General features: G+C 55.4%; 1 protein-coding gene across 4 annotated transcripts in view; it reads left to right on the top strand.

Annotated features, from left to right (window-relative positions):
- The first annotated feature begins 4,276 nt into the window (after positions 1-4,276).
- The window catches only part of SBNO2 (strawberry notch homolog 2), a 42,321-nt gene continuing 35,954 nt past the window's right edge, over positions 4,277-10,643 (top strand). For 3 of the 4 annotated variants that reach the window (XM_070793482.1, XM_070793483.1, XM_070793481.1), the window contains exon 1: positions 7,834-7,975. The gene's annotated coding sequence lies outside the window, so the exon portion shown is untranslated. Of the gene's footprint in view, positions 4,409-7,833; positions 7,976-10,643 lie in introns of those variants that run through there. The other variant, XM_019964855.2, reaches the window with a different exon arrangement.

Genomic DNA, 10,643 nt, shown 5'->3' with positions numbered 1-10,643 from the left:
TGGATCAGAGGGAGTCCTGCTCCCAGGGATACTGGGGCATCTGTGGTTGTCAAGACTGTGGGGCTCCTGGCATCGGGTGGGTAGGGAGCAGGGATGCTGTCCATACCCCATAGTGCCCAGGACAGCTGTAAAACACAAAGAACCATCTAGTCCCAAATGTCAGCTGTGCTAAGGGGGAGAACTCTGAGTTAAATCTATCCCTGGACCTTTCAGTTCCACAAGCCCAAAATTCCCATTTAAAAGAGGAAAAAAAAAAAAAAAAAAACCTGCCAGTTTCAGTTGCAGTTTCTATCACTTGCAACCAAAATATTCTAACCAAACTTGGAGGGAAGACTCATGCAGGGGGTTTTGGCAATGGAAGCTGCAGGCGTCCAGCCAAGGTGGGCTTCATCCCATGGGGTGGCGTGGGAGGATGGATCAGGTCTTATACTTTGATCATTTTTAATATGTTTAGAAATCTAAAGTTGCAGGGAATGGTACAGGGAGTTCTCGTCTTCTGGCACCCATTTTGTCCTGACGTTAACATCTTCCATGAGTGTAGAGCATGTCATTATATTGTGAGCGACTAAATTTCTCACTTCAAAAAAAATATTTCTTTAGTTTTTCCCTAAGGTCCTTTTTCTGCCCCAAGACTCCCCATCAGGATCCCACATGACATTTAGTTATTACATCTCTGGGTTGTGACAGTTTTTCAGGCTTACCTTGTTTTTACTTATTTATTTATTTATTATGGCTGCATTACAGGGTATTTGGGACCTTTGTTCCCCTGAGCAGATGTCGAACCTGTGCGCCCGCGTTAGAAGTGTGGAGCCTTAACCACTGGACCACCAGGGAAGTCCAGATTTTCCTTGTTTTTGATAACTGGACAGCTTTGAAGGGAGACTGGTGGGATATCTTGTAGAATGTCCCTTGATTTTTTCCAGTATTGTTCTCAGACCTTCACAGGCAGCGCTAGTGGTAAAGAACCCATCTGCCAATGCAAGTAGATGTAAGAGATGTGGGTTTGATCCCTGGGTCAGGAATATCCCCTGAAGGAGGGCATGGCAACCCACTCCAGTATTCCTGCCGGAAGAATCTCATGGACAGAGGAACCTGGTGGGCTACAATCCATAGAGTTGCACAGAGTCAAACACGACAGAAAGCAACTTAGCATACATGATGTTGTTCTCAAGGTTAGACCAGGGTGATGGGCTTGGGGAGGAAGACCACAGGGTGAGGAGCTATCCCAGCCCATTACAACAAGGGTCCCTGCTGTCCACACTGAAGATCACGGTCAGTGGTCATGGAATTTCTCCAGTGTGTCTGAAACCTGTTTCTTTTGGAGGCCTTCCTGGGATCTGAATGCAACTTTAGGATTTCATGACAACTTGATTGTGACATCTGTCACCCCTTTGATTACAGGGTTGATTGCCTTTTGCTTTCTCTTTCGTTAGTCTGGTGAAATTCACATGACATAAAATTAACTGTTTTAGTATTATTGCTTATTTATTTTGGCTACTCTGTGCCCAGACTTTGTCTAGTTGTGGCAAGCAGGGGCTACTCTCTAGTTGGGGTATGCGGGCTTCTCTTGTTCATGAGCATAGGTAGGGCACTTGCGCATCAATAGTTGTAGCACATGGGCATATTTGTCCCTTAGCTTATGAGATTTTCCCTGACCAGGGATATTGAACCTGTGTCCCTTGATTGGCAGGTGGACTTTTAACCACCAGGGAAGTCCACAATGGACCATTTTAAACTGTACAGTCCCGTGGCGTTTAGTACATTTACCTTGTACAACCACCACCTCTAATTTCAAAACATGGTCATCACCCCTTTAAAACATCGAATCCCCAATAAGCAGTCATCTTCACCCCCTCCCTAGCCCCTGACAACCAGGAACCCACTCTCTGTGTCTGTGGATCTTCCTGTTCTGGATGTTTCCCATCAGTGGAATCACACCCTGTGTGTCTGTCTGTCTGCTTCTGTCACTGAGCATCATGTTCTTGGGGTCCATCCATGTGGTACGGAGTGTCAGGGCTTCATCCCTTTTCATGATGAATGATGTTCCTGTGTGTGGAGGGACTGGTGTGTGTGTCCACCCATTAACTGAAGTTGACGTTGTTCTTGTTCAGTCGTGTCCAACTCTTTGCGACCCCATGGACTGCAGCACACCAGGCTTCTCTGTCCTTTTCACCATCTCCTGGAGTTTGCTCAAATTCATGTCCATTGAGTTGGTGATGCCATCCAACCATCTCATTCTCTGTCATCCCCTTCTCCTCCTGCCTTCAATCTTTCCTAGCACCAGGGTCTTTTCCAACGAGTCAGCTCTTCGCATCAGGTGGCCAAAGTATTGGAGCTTCAGCTTCAGCATCAGTCCTTCCAATGAATATTCAGGGTTGACTTTCTTTAGGATCGACTGATTTGATCTCTTTGCAGTCCAAGGGACTCTCAGGAGTCTTCTCCAGCAACATAGTTCAAAAGCATCAATTCTTTGGTGCTCAGCCTTCTTTATGGTTCAGCTCTCACATCTGTACGTGACTACATTAACTGAAATACATGGGGTTGTTTCCACTTCTGTTATGAATTGTGTTGTGATGAATGTTTTTTTAAAACATTTTTACCATAACGTCCCCAAGCTCACAGTGATCCTCACCAAATTCTCACAAAAACCCTCCAAAGGAGGTACTGTGATTTTTCCATTTTACAGGTGGAGAAACTGAGGCACGTGGAGGTTAAGTAACCTGCCTGGGGTCCCAGAGCCACTAGCAGAGCTGGGATTTGAACCCAGGAGGTAGTAACCTCATGCTCTGCTACTGGAGCTCCATCCTCTTGGCTGGTCATTTGTACAGCCCTGGGGATATCAAATGACCAGCTCAGTATCCCACTTGGAGAACAGCTCTGATACCCCCAAATTCTCACCCTTTGTAACCCAGCTTCCTGGCTTCACCCAGTAGGTTCTGATGGGGACTCCTGAGCTGAGGCTGGGGAGTCTGGCTTCTCCCTAAGCCTGGGGGCAGATCCCACAGAGTGATCCAAATGCCCCCGATGCCCCTCAGGAACCTGGCCACTTGCACGCCACTGGAGCCTGGACATGAGTCAGCTGGTCCCCGCCTGGCTTGGAATTTCCCTGTGGGTCTGGGCAGATCCAAGGTGAAGGTTCAGGAAGTCCCAGCACAGGTGACATCAGTGCTCAGAGCTGGCTGTGGTTTATAGCCGGGAGGTCAGGCTGGGGCAAGGCAGGGCCTGGTCCACCTGCCTGGATCCTCCTCTGGCACTTGTGTTGCAGGGACCTGTCCTGCGCCACAGGGGCAGGGGGCCCATTTCCTTATGACCCAGGAGCATAACGGATGTGTCCGGTGCTCTGTTCTATCCCTCGTGCCTGGCCCCGGGATGATAAACATTTAGTGGATGAATGCATGGCATGGCACCAAAGCTGAGGTCCACCTCCTCCCCTCACCACAGCCCTCCCACCCTCCTCTGGGTAAGCACCCCCCACCCCTGGCCTACATCTACTCCTGCTCCCCTCACCAACCACCCCCACCTTGGCCAGCTCACTACTGGCCCTGGATAGAAAGAAATGCAGAGGGACTTCCCTGGGGTTCCAGCAGTTAAGAATCCACCTTCCAATGGAGGGGAAGCGGGTTAGATCCCTAGTTGGGGAACTGGGATTCTACATGTCTCAGTTAAGCCTGTGCACTGCAAATAAGATTCAATGCAGCCAAAAAGAAATAAATAAGAAAGAAATACAAACTTTGGCTCTTTTGGCTTTGGGGCAACAGCTCCACCTCCTCCAGCCTCTGTCTTTCCACCAGATGAAATTCGCAGATGTGGCCTCTTGTCCAGCATATGTGGCAGATCAGGTGACCTCCAGCCCCACCCTGACCATACCATACCATTGCTTCAGAACCTTCAGTGGCTCCCTAGTGCTCCAAAGGCCTCGCCCTAGCTTTCTGTTGGGTGGGGGGTGGGAGGAAGGGTAACAACACCTCCTCCCTCTTCGCAGCCTCACTGCCCGTGCCCCCCATAGGTGTTCCTTGGGACCTTGGCACATGCCAGCTCTCCCCCTACACTTCTTCCCCTGTGGGCTTGGTGGGTGAACTGCTGATCTTTCTTCCCCTCCCACCTGCTCCCCAACCTCAGGGCCCAGCCAGGACCCAGCCTGGGGTTGGGGGGTAGTAGTCAGGTGTCACATTTAACCCCTGCAACCCTGGTGTCCCCGGCCCAGCGGAGAGGCGGGAAGCCCTGTCTGGGGCGGATCTCAAACCTGTTGGACAGGTTTGCGGTTCCCAGAAGTGGCCCCGGCTCAGAGGCAGCCTAACCGAGCCTGGCAGGATCCAGCTCCCGGTCAGACCCGGCGGGAGGGAGCTGTAGGGCCCTGGAAATCGCCAGCCAACGCCGGTGACTGAGGACGCCTCGGGGCAAGTGTCAGGTGGGCACAAAGGGGGCGTGGTGGCTGGACAGGGCGGAGTCGGCTCCGTGTGTGCGGGAGGACTGGTGGAGCCGGGGACAGAGGTTGGGACGAACCGAGGGACAAGGGGACAGCGATCGAGAGAGAGACTCGGGGTGGGGGCGGAGGAAAGACGGAAAGTGACCGGAGGCCGGGGGACACGGACATGGCTCGTGGGACCTTGCTGCCTCGGTTTTCTGTTCTGCACCCTGGAGGCGCCGACTGGGTCTCCAGGAGGAGAGAAAAAAGGAGAGCCGGAGAAGAGATGGGAAAAGGAGAGGAGGCGGGGAGAGGAGGGGAGAGGGAGCCGGGAACCGACCACTGGGCTGGGGGGAAGCGGGTGCAGAAAGGAGAAGTGGTGAGGGACCCGGGCCCGGAGGAGCGGGGAGGGAGGAGGCGCTCCGCGGCCCGGGAACGCTGGGGCTTTCCAGAATGTGGAGAAACAGGAAGTGGCAAGTCCCCGCCCCTGCCCCCGGGCCGGGTCCACCTGCCCCGCCTCACCTGCTCATCACCCGGCTCCTCCTCCCTGGGCGGGCCTAGCTCCGGGGTCCTTCCCGGGAGGGAAACCGAGGCTGGTGGGGGACACCTGACTTAGGCCGAGAATCGCCTGGCTCAAAGGGAAGCCCCCAGTTATCTGACCTCCATCCGTGTGAAGTTTTCTGCTCTTTTGAAATAATGATCCGCATGGGGAACTCGCCTGTGTGTTTGGTGCTAACATCTCGCCCATTTAGCAGGTGGGAACGCCAAGGCTCCGCGAGAGGGAGCCGCTCGCCAGGGCTTCTCCTGGGTCCCATTTCTGTCCGTGGTACTTCCCACGTCGAGTGCCTGAATTTCACCAATAAAAACATAGGACTTCCATCCCAGTTAGATGTGAATTTCAGATACACGGAGGGTAGTTCTTTGGTATAAATATAGCCGTAACGTTGCCTGGGCTCTACTGGCAAGAAAAATTATTCTTCCTGTACTTGAAATTCACACTTAACTTTGTGTCCTGCATTTTATATGGCGACCCTACTTCCTTGAGCCTGGTCAAAGTGTCTGGGGGACAGTCAGGTGCCCCTCCATGGGGCAGGGGCAGAGGGAGGGGTTGAAGAAGAGGCTCTTTAACTTTAAACAGAACTCCACCAGCAGACCCGTGGTCTTCTGTGAGCCTGTCCCCACCAGATGAAAAGCCTTGGTCACTTCTGACGATTGAATGGGGTCACTTAGGTGACCCCATGATCCAGACATTCACCTGGAAACATTCATAACATCTTAATACTAGGCACTGTTCATTTAGCTGTCTGAAAAATAATAGCCACTATTATCTGTGGGAAATGGAGGCACAGAGAGGTTAAGTCACTTTCTGGGGGTCACACAGCACCTAGGGCCAGGTTTTGAGCTCCAAAGCAGCATCCATTCTGGTCTCCCAGGCTGCCTTTCGCAATTCCCTGGAAATCCCCAAATCTGACTAATTCCCTAGACATCCCCAGACTTGGCAGTTTCCTCCATGCTGAGATGGCTGGACCCACCCCGGCCTGGGCAAACTGCCCCCATTTCAGGCAGAATTACCCATAGAGATCTCGTGCTTTTCTGAGGTGGACGTGGTGGAGGTCAAGTCCACGCCTTTCAGCGGCTCTCTCTGTGACCTGGGCCATCTGTGGAACAGTTCTGCGCCTCAGTTTCCCCACCGGCAAAATGCAGGTACTATCAGTCAGACCCCAAAGGGCCACAGTGGGGGCAGGGCCAGCTTCATGGGTGTGTAACTTGGGACTTCACTCAGGCCTGGAGCTTGGGGGGCTGTGCTCAGTTTAACGGTCCCAGTCTTGAAGTTCTTGCTACTTTTTGAACAAGGGGCCCTGCGTTTTCACATGTCACTGGGCCCTGCAAATTGTTTGATGGTGTTGTGTGAGCAGAAACTGGAACATGCCACCAGATGGTCCGCAAATCAGTTTATTCACCCTTTTGAAGCTTAAGTCTGTTGCTCAATTGGATTTCTTCTCATTAGCTATAAAGAATAGTTCCAGGGTCAGGGTTACAACTCAATTGCCAAAGAACGCACGCCAAAGTGAAGCTCCATCTGGATATGACTTCTCTCTGGGTCCCAGTTTCCCCATCTGCTCCCTTGTGCCTGTGGGTTTGGGTACAGGAGGTCCTGAATTTTTAGGGCAAACAGATTTTTTTCTTTTTTTGGCCACACCCCATTGGGTTGGGATCTTAGTTTCCCAACCACGGATTGAACCCACACCCCCTCCAGTGGATGCAAGGAATCTTAACCACTGGACTGCCAGGGATGTCCCAAGGCAAACAGATTTTTTAAACATACTCATCTTCCTTACCAGATCTGGCCTTTGAACAGCTTTTAATTTGCTCTTCCTAAGTTTAACTGTCTGGGAAACTCCTACTTGAACTTCAAAGCCTCAGCCTCAACACCCTCTCAACACCACCCTCCATGATGCCCTAGGCAGACTTTGTTCCTCACTGGCCCTATGCCTGATCTTGCAGATGGGAGTGTCTGGTCCCAGCTCTGTTTCCCCTAGACTGGAGGCTTCCTGAGGGCAAGGATGAGAACTGAGTCCTCTCTGGGGGCCCCGGACTTGTCCAGCTCAAGGCCAGGCACATAGCAGCATCCATAAGAGTTCACTGAATAGACAAGCAAGTGAAGAGGTGGCCTCTAAATTCAAGGGGTTGGACCAGGTACAGGAGGTCTCTGGCTGGCTGGTGAGGTGGGTCCAGCAAAAGGCGGCAGTGTCTTCATTCCCTGCTGGGGAGGGGGTGGTGCCTCCTGCACTGGCTCTGTCTGACCTGCCAGGCCCAGCCCCTGGTGGGTCCAGTAGTTGCCAGTCACAGGAACACAGCAGGCCTGTGCCACAGCTGAGTCCCATCCTGTGCCTGACAATGAGGCAGATCCCAGCGTTGTTTGCATGAGGCCCCTGGAAGCCCTGATGGGGAAGGAGACAGCAGGGAAGCCACTCAGGTCTCAAGGCCCCTGCCTGAGAGGATCCTGCTTTTCTCAGGGTGGCCTCTGGGGCTAATCAGACCCTGTGTGCCTGGCTCCCTGTCCGGGGGCGGGTGGTCCCAGGACTCCTATTCTAGACTGGAGATAGATTAATGAGGAGACTACTATTGGTAGGGAAGCAACAAAGAGAGGGAGCATGATAGGGGGACCCAGGTCCCTTTCAGATGGTTGCGAGGCCAAGGTCTGGGCTGTCCGAGAACCCCAGTGGCTGAAAGGTCAGGGTCAGAGTGCACCAAGGGAGGGCAGAGTTATGCAAAGATCTGCAGGTAGGCATTGTACTTCATGCTGCAGAGGAGGAAACTGAGGCTCACTCGAGAATTCGAGCCCCTTCCAAAGGCAGAAGGGCTTCAAGGGGCTGGGGGAGGGGGGTCACCGCGAGAAGGCCCCGCGCCCAAACCCCGCCCACCAGAGGTTCCGCCCCCACGGCATGACCGGAAGTGCGCGAGCCCCCCCAAGATGGCGCTCGAAACCCGGAAGTGAGCGCTGCCGCGGCGAAGCTCGGAAAAACGGAGGCGCCGCGGGCTCCGCGCCCGGCCGGACCCGGGTCCGAGGTGAGGCGCGCCCGGCTCCACCCCTGGCCCGCTCCCGCTACCCCTGCCCGGCCAAGCCGCTCTCCCCGGCCCGCGCAGGCCATGGCACCTCGCGGCCGCCCGCGCCCCGAGCCGGGGGTTACGGAATTCTGGGGTTCCGGGACCGCGGGCGGGGGGAGCGCGGCGGCGTATCCCCGCCCTCATGGGCGACCCCCTGATCCCGCCCTCCGCCGCGACCCTCCCGATCCCGTCCTTCGCAGTCAACTCTAACCCGGTCCTCGGCGACCCCGGACCTTGCGCCGCTCCGTCACCCCTGCCTGACACCCGCCTTGGCATGAACCCTGAAACAGGGCGACTCCCAACCCTTTCCTCTTTCCTCGCTGATTCCCTGATCCCCCTCTATCTGGCGCTCCCTGGTGATACCCGGACTTCACTTTGGTGACCCTTGACCCCGTGCTTCTCTGCTACTCTCCTGCACTTGGTGATTTCCTGGCTGCTCCCGGGTCATTCCTTGACTCTTCTCTTCTTGTGACTCTCCAGCTCCGTAACTATAGCCCCTCCCTCTCTGGGTGACCCCTGATCTCAGGCTCCTCGCAGATTCCCACCCTTTCTCCGCAGTGACCCTTCTCCCCAGATTCCTGCAGTCCTGGCTTCTCCGCCCTGCGTTTTTACTGGTGGGATCCCATGGCCTTGGGATGGGACCCTTGCTGGTATAAATTGAGCAGGCAGAGCATGTTGGGTGGGAGTGTCTCCTGGAGCTGGGCGGGGAGCGCTGGTGGGCAGAGGTGGCCCCCACCCCAAGGCTGCCGAGACCTGGAGCCTGTGGAGCAGTAGCCTGTGTGGATTGATGGGGAAGGTGAGGTGTCCTCCCGGCACCAGAGCACTGGCAGGGAGAAGCTGGTGCCTGGGAGCAGAGGCGTGGATAGCCCGGCAGGAGTGTCTAGCATCATGTTGTTACATTCTGGAAAGGGAGAGAGAGCTGAGTGTGGGAAGTGTGTTGGTCCTGCCTACCCTGGGCCTCCTTTCTGCCTGTCCACTGCCTGACTGGCCAGGTATGGTCCCCTCTGTTTGCACCTGGCCTGGAAGCTGTCTGGGAGGAAGCCTGCTGGCAGTTGGAGGGGTGGTGAATGTTGCACCTGTGATGAGGGGGACTGGTGTTGGACAGACTTCAGGTGGGAACCTGCCTACCTCCTGCCAGGCTAGGTGACCCAACTCAGAGGCCAGTGTGGTGGATCTGTCCCTGCAGGAAAGATTTGAGGCAAGTGGGGCTGGGCCCCCAGAGTCCAGAGGGAAGAAGGGCCACCTGTCAGAGGCTGAGGTTCCAGGGAAATCTGGAAATCCAGCCTGAGCTGGATCTGACCCTGATTTTGTGTCCCCGCCTGGGGCTCTGTGTACCTGACTGGGGGCGGGGGGGCTCAACAGTTACAGAAGCTGCAAGCAGAGGAGTGGCTGTGTACCCCATCCTTGGGCTGAGACTTGGGCCTGCTGGGTGGCCTGGGGAGGCCACTCCCTGCCCATCTGCACTTTTTCTTCCAAAGGCCCTGTATTTTCCTAGGGGAGTCCCCAGAGGTGGGTGATGGCTCCTCAGGGCTGTCTGCTTGGGCCCTGGGTGAATGGGCAGGAGATGGGTGATCCCTGGACACCCCTGAGCCGGGGAGACCCAGGTGGGCATCGGACAGACCCTGGGGAGTCTGACAAGCGTGAGATGCTATCCCCAGGGACAGCCAATGTGAGGACCTAGGGGAAGGCATTCGGGGATTTCAGAGGGCGGGAGGGCCCTTTGTTTAACTCTGCCTCTGAGCAGACGTCTGCTCACACCTGTCTGGAGCTGGACCTGCCGTGTGTGTGTGTGTGTGTGTGTGTGTGTGTGTGTGTGTGTGTGTGTACGCGCACGCACATTTGGGGGAGATGTCTATGCTTTGATAAGCGGGTGAGGGGCTTTGTTTCCAGGGGAACCTGTGTGGCAGAGCACAGAGGAGGCAGTTGGCTTTGAAGTTGGGGTGGGGCAGCATTGGCCTCAGGTGTGCAGTCCAGGGCCAGGTCTCTCCAGCTGCCTGACCACCCCGACCCTTGGTGGGGTGGGGAACAGAGGCTGGACCGCCACTGCGGACATGACCAGCTGGCTGGCCCAGCTCATTTCTAGTAAAGTCTCAGAGCACCCCCCACCCCACCCCCACCAACCAACAGGAGCTGGGCCGGAAACGCTGACCCAGCAGAGGGCTCTGGCCTCATGAGCGAGCCGGCTGGGAATAAAGAGGCAACTGTGTCCAGTCTCCAGAGGCTGCCTCCCTCCTCACAGGGCCTCCGCCCCGTGAAGCTTTCACAGTTGCTGGCGGGGGCGGGGTCTGCCTGTTCCTCATGTGGGGTCAGGTCATGGAGAGGTGGGGGCACCTAGAGGCTGACACGAAGAGTGGGGACATGGGCCCCCTGGGCAGCCGCACAGGTCCAGGGTGTGTGTGTGAGTCTGCCCACGTATGTGCCAGTGTGTGTCTGTGGACACACATGTGCAGCAGTGCACGTACTTGCTGGAGTGTGCGTGTGTCACGTGTGAGTGCTGCGTGCACACGTGTGCGTGGTGTTGCCTGTGTGCATACATGTGAGAGTTGATGCATGTGTGCCTTGCGTACGTGCAATCAGTCAGTGGGCCAGCTTGGAGCATCTCCAGCCACTTTTCCGCAGCCAAGGGCTG

The sequence above is a fragment of the Bos indicus genome, chromosome 7 (assembly GCF_029378745.1).
Source record: "Bos indicus isolate NIAB-ARS_2022 breed Sahiwal x Tharparkar chromosome 7, NIAB-ARS_B.indTharparkar_mat_pri_1.0, whole genome shotgun sequence".
In the NCBI taxonomy this organism is placed as follows: domain Eukaryota; kingdom Metazoa; phylum Chordata; class Mammalia; order Artiodactyla; family Bovidae; genus Bos; species Bos indicus.
Note: the sequence above shows the minus strand (reverse complement) of the source record. Positions and strands in the feature narration are given on the sequence as shown.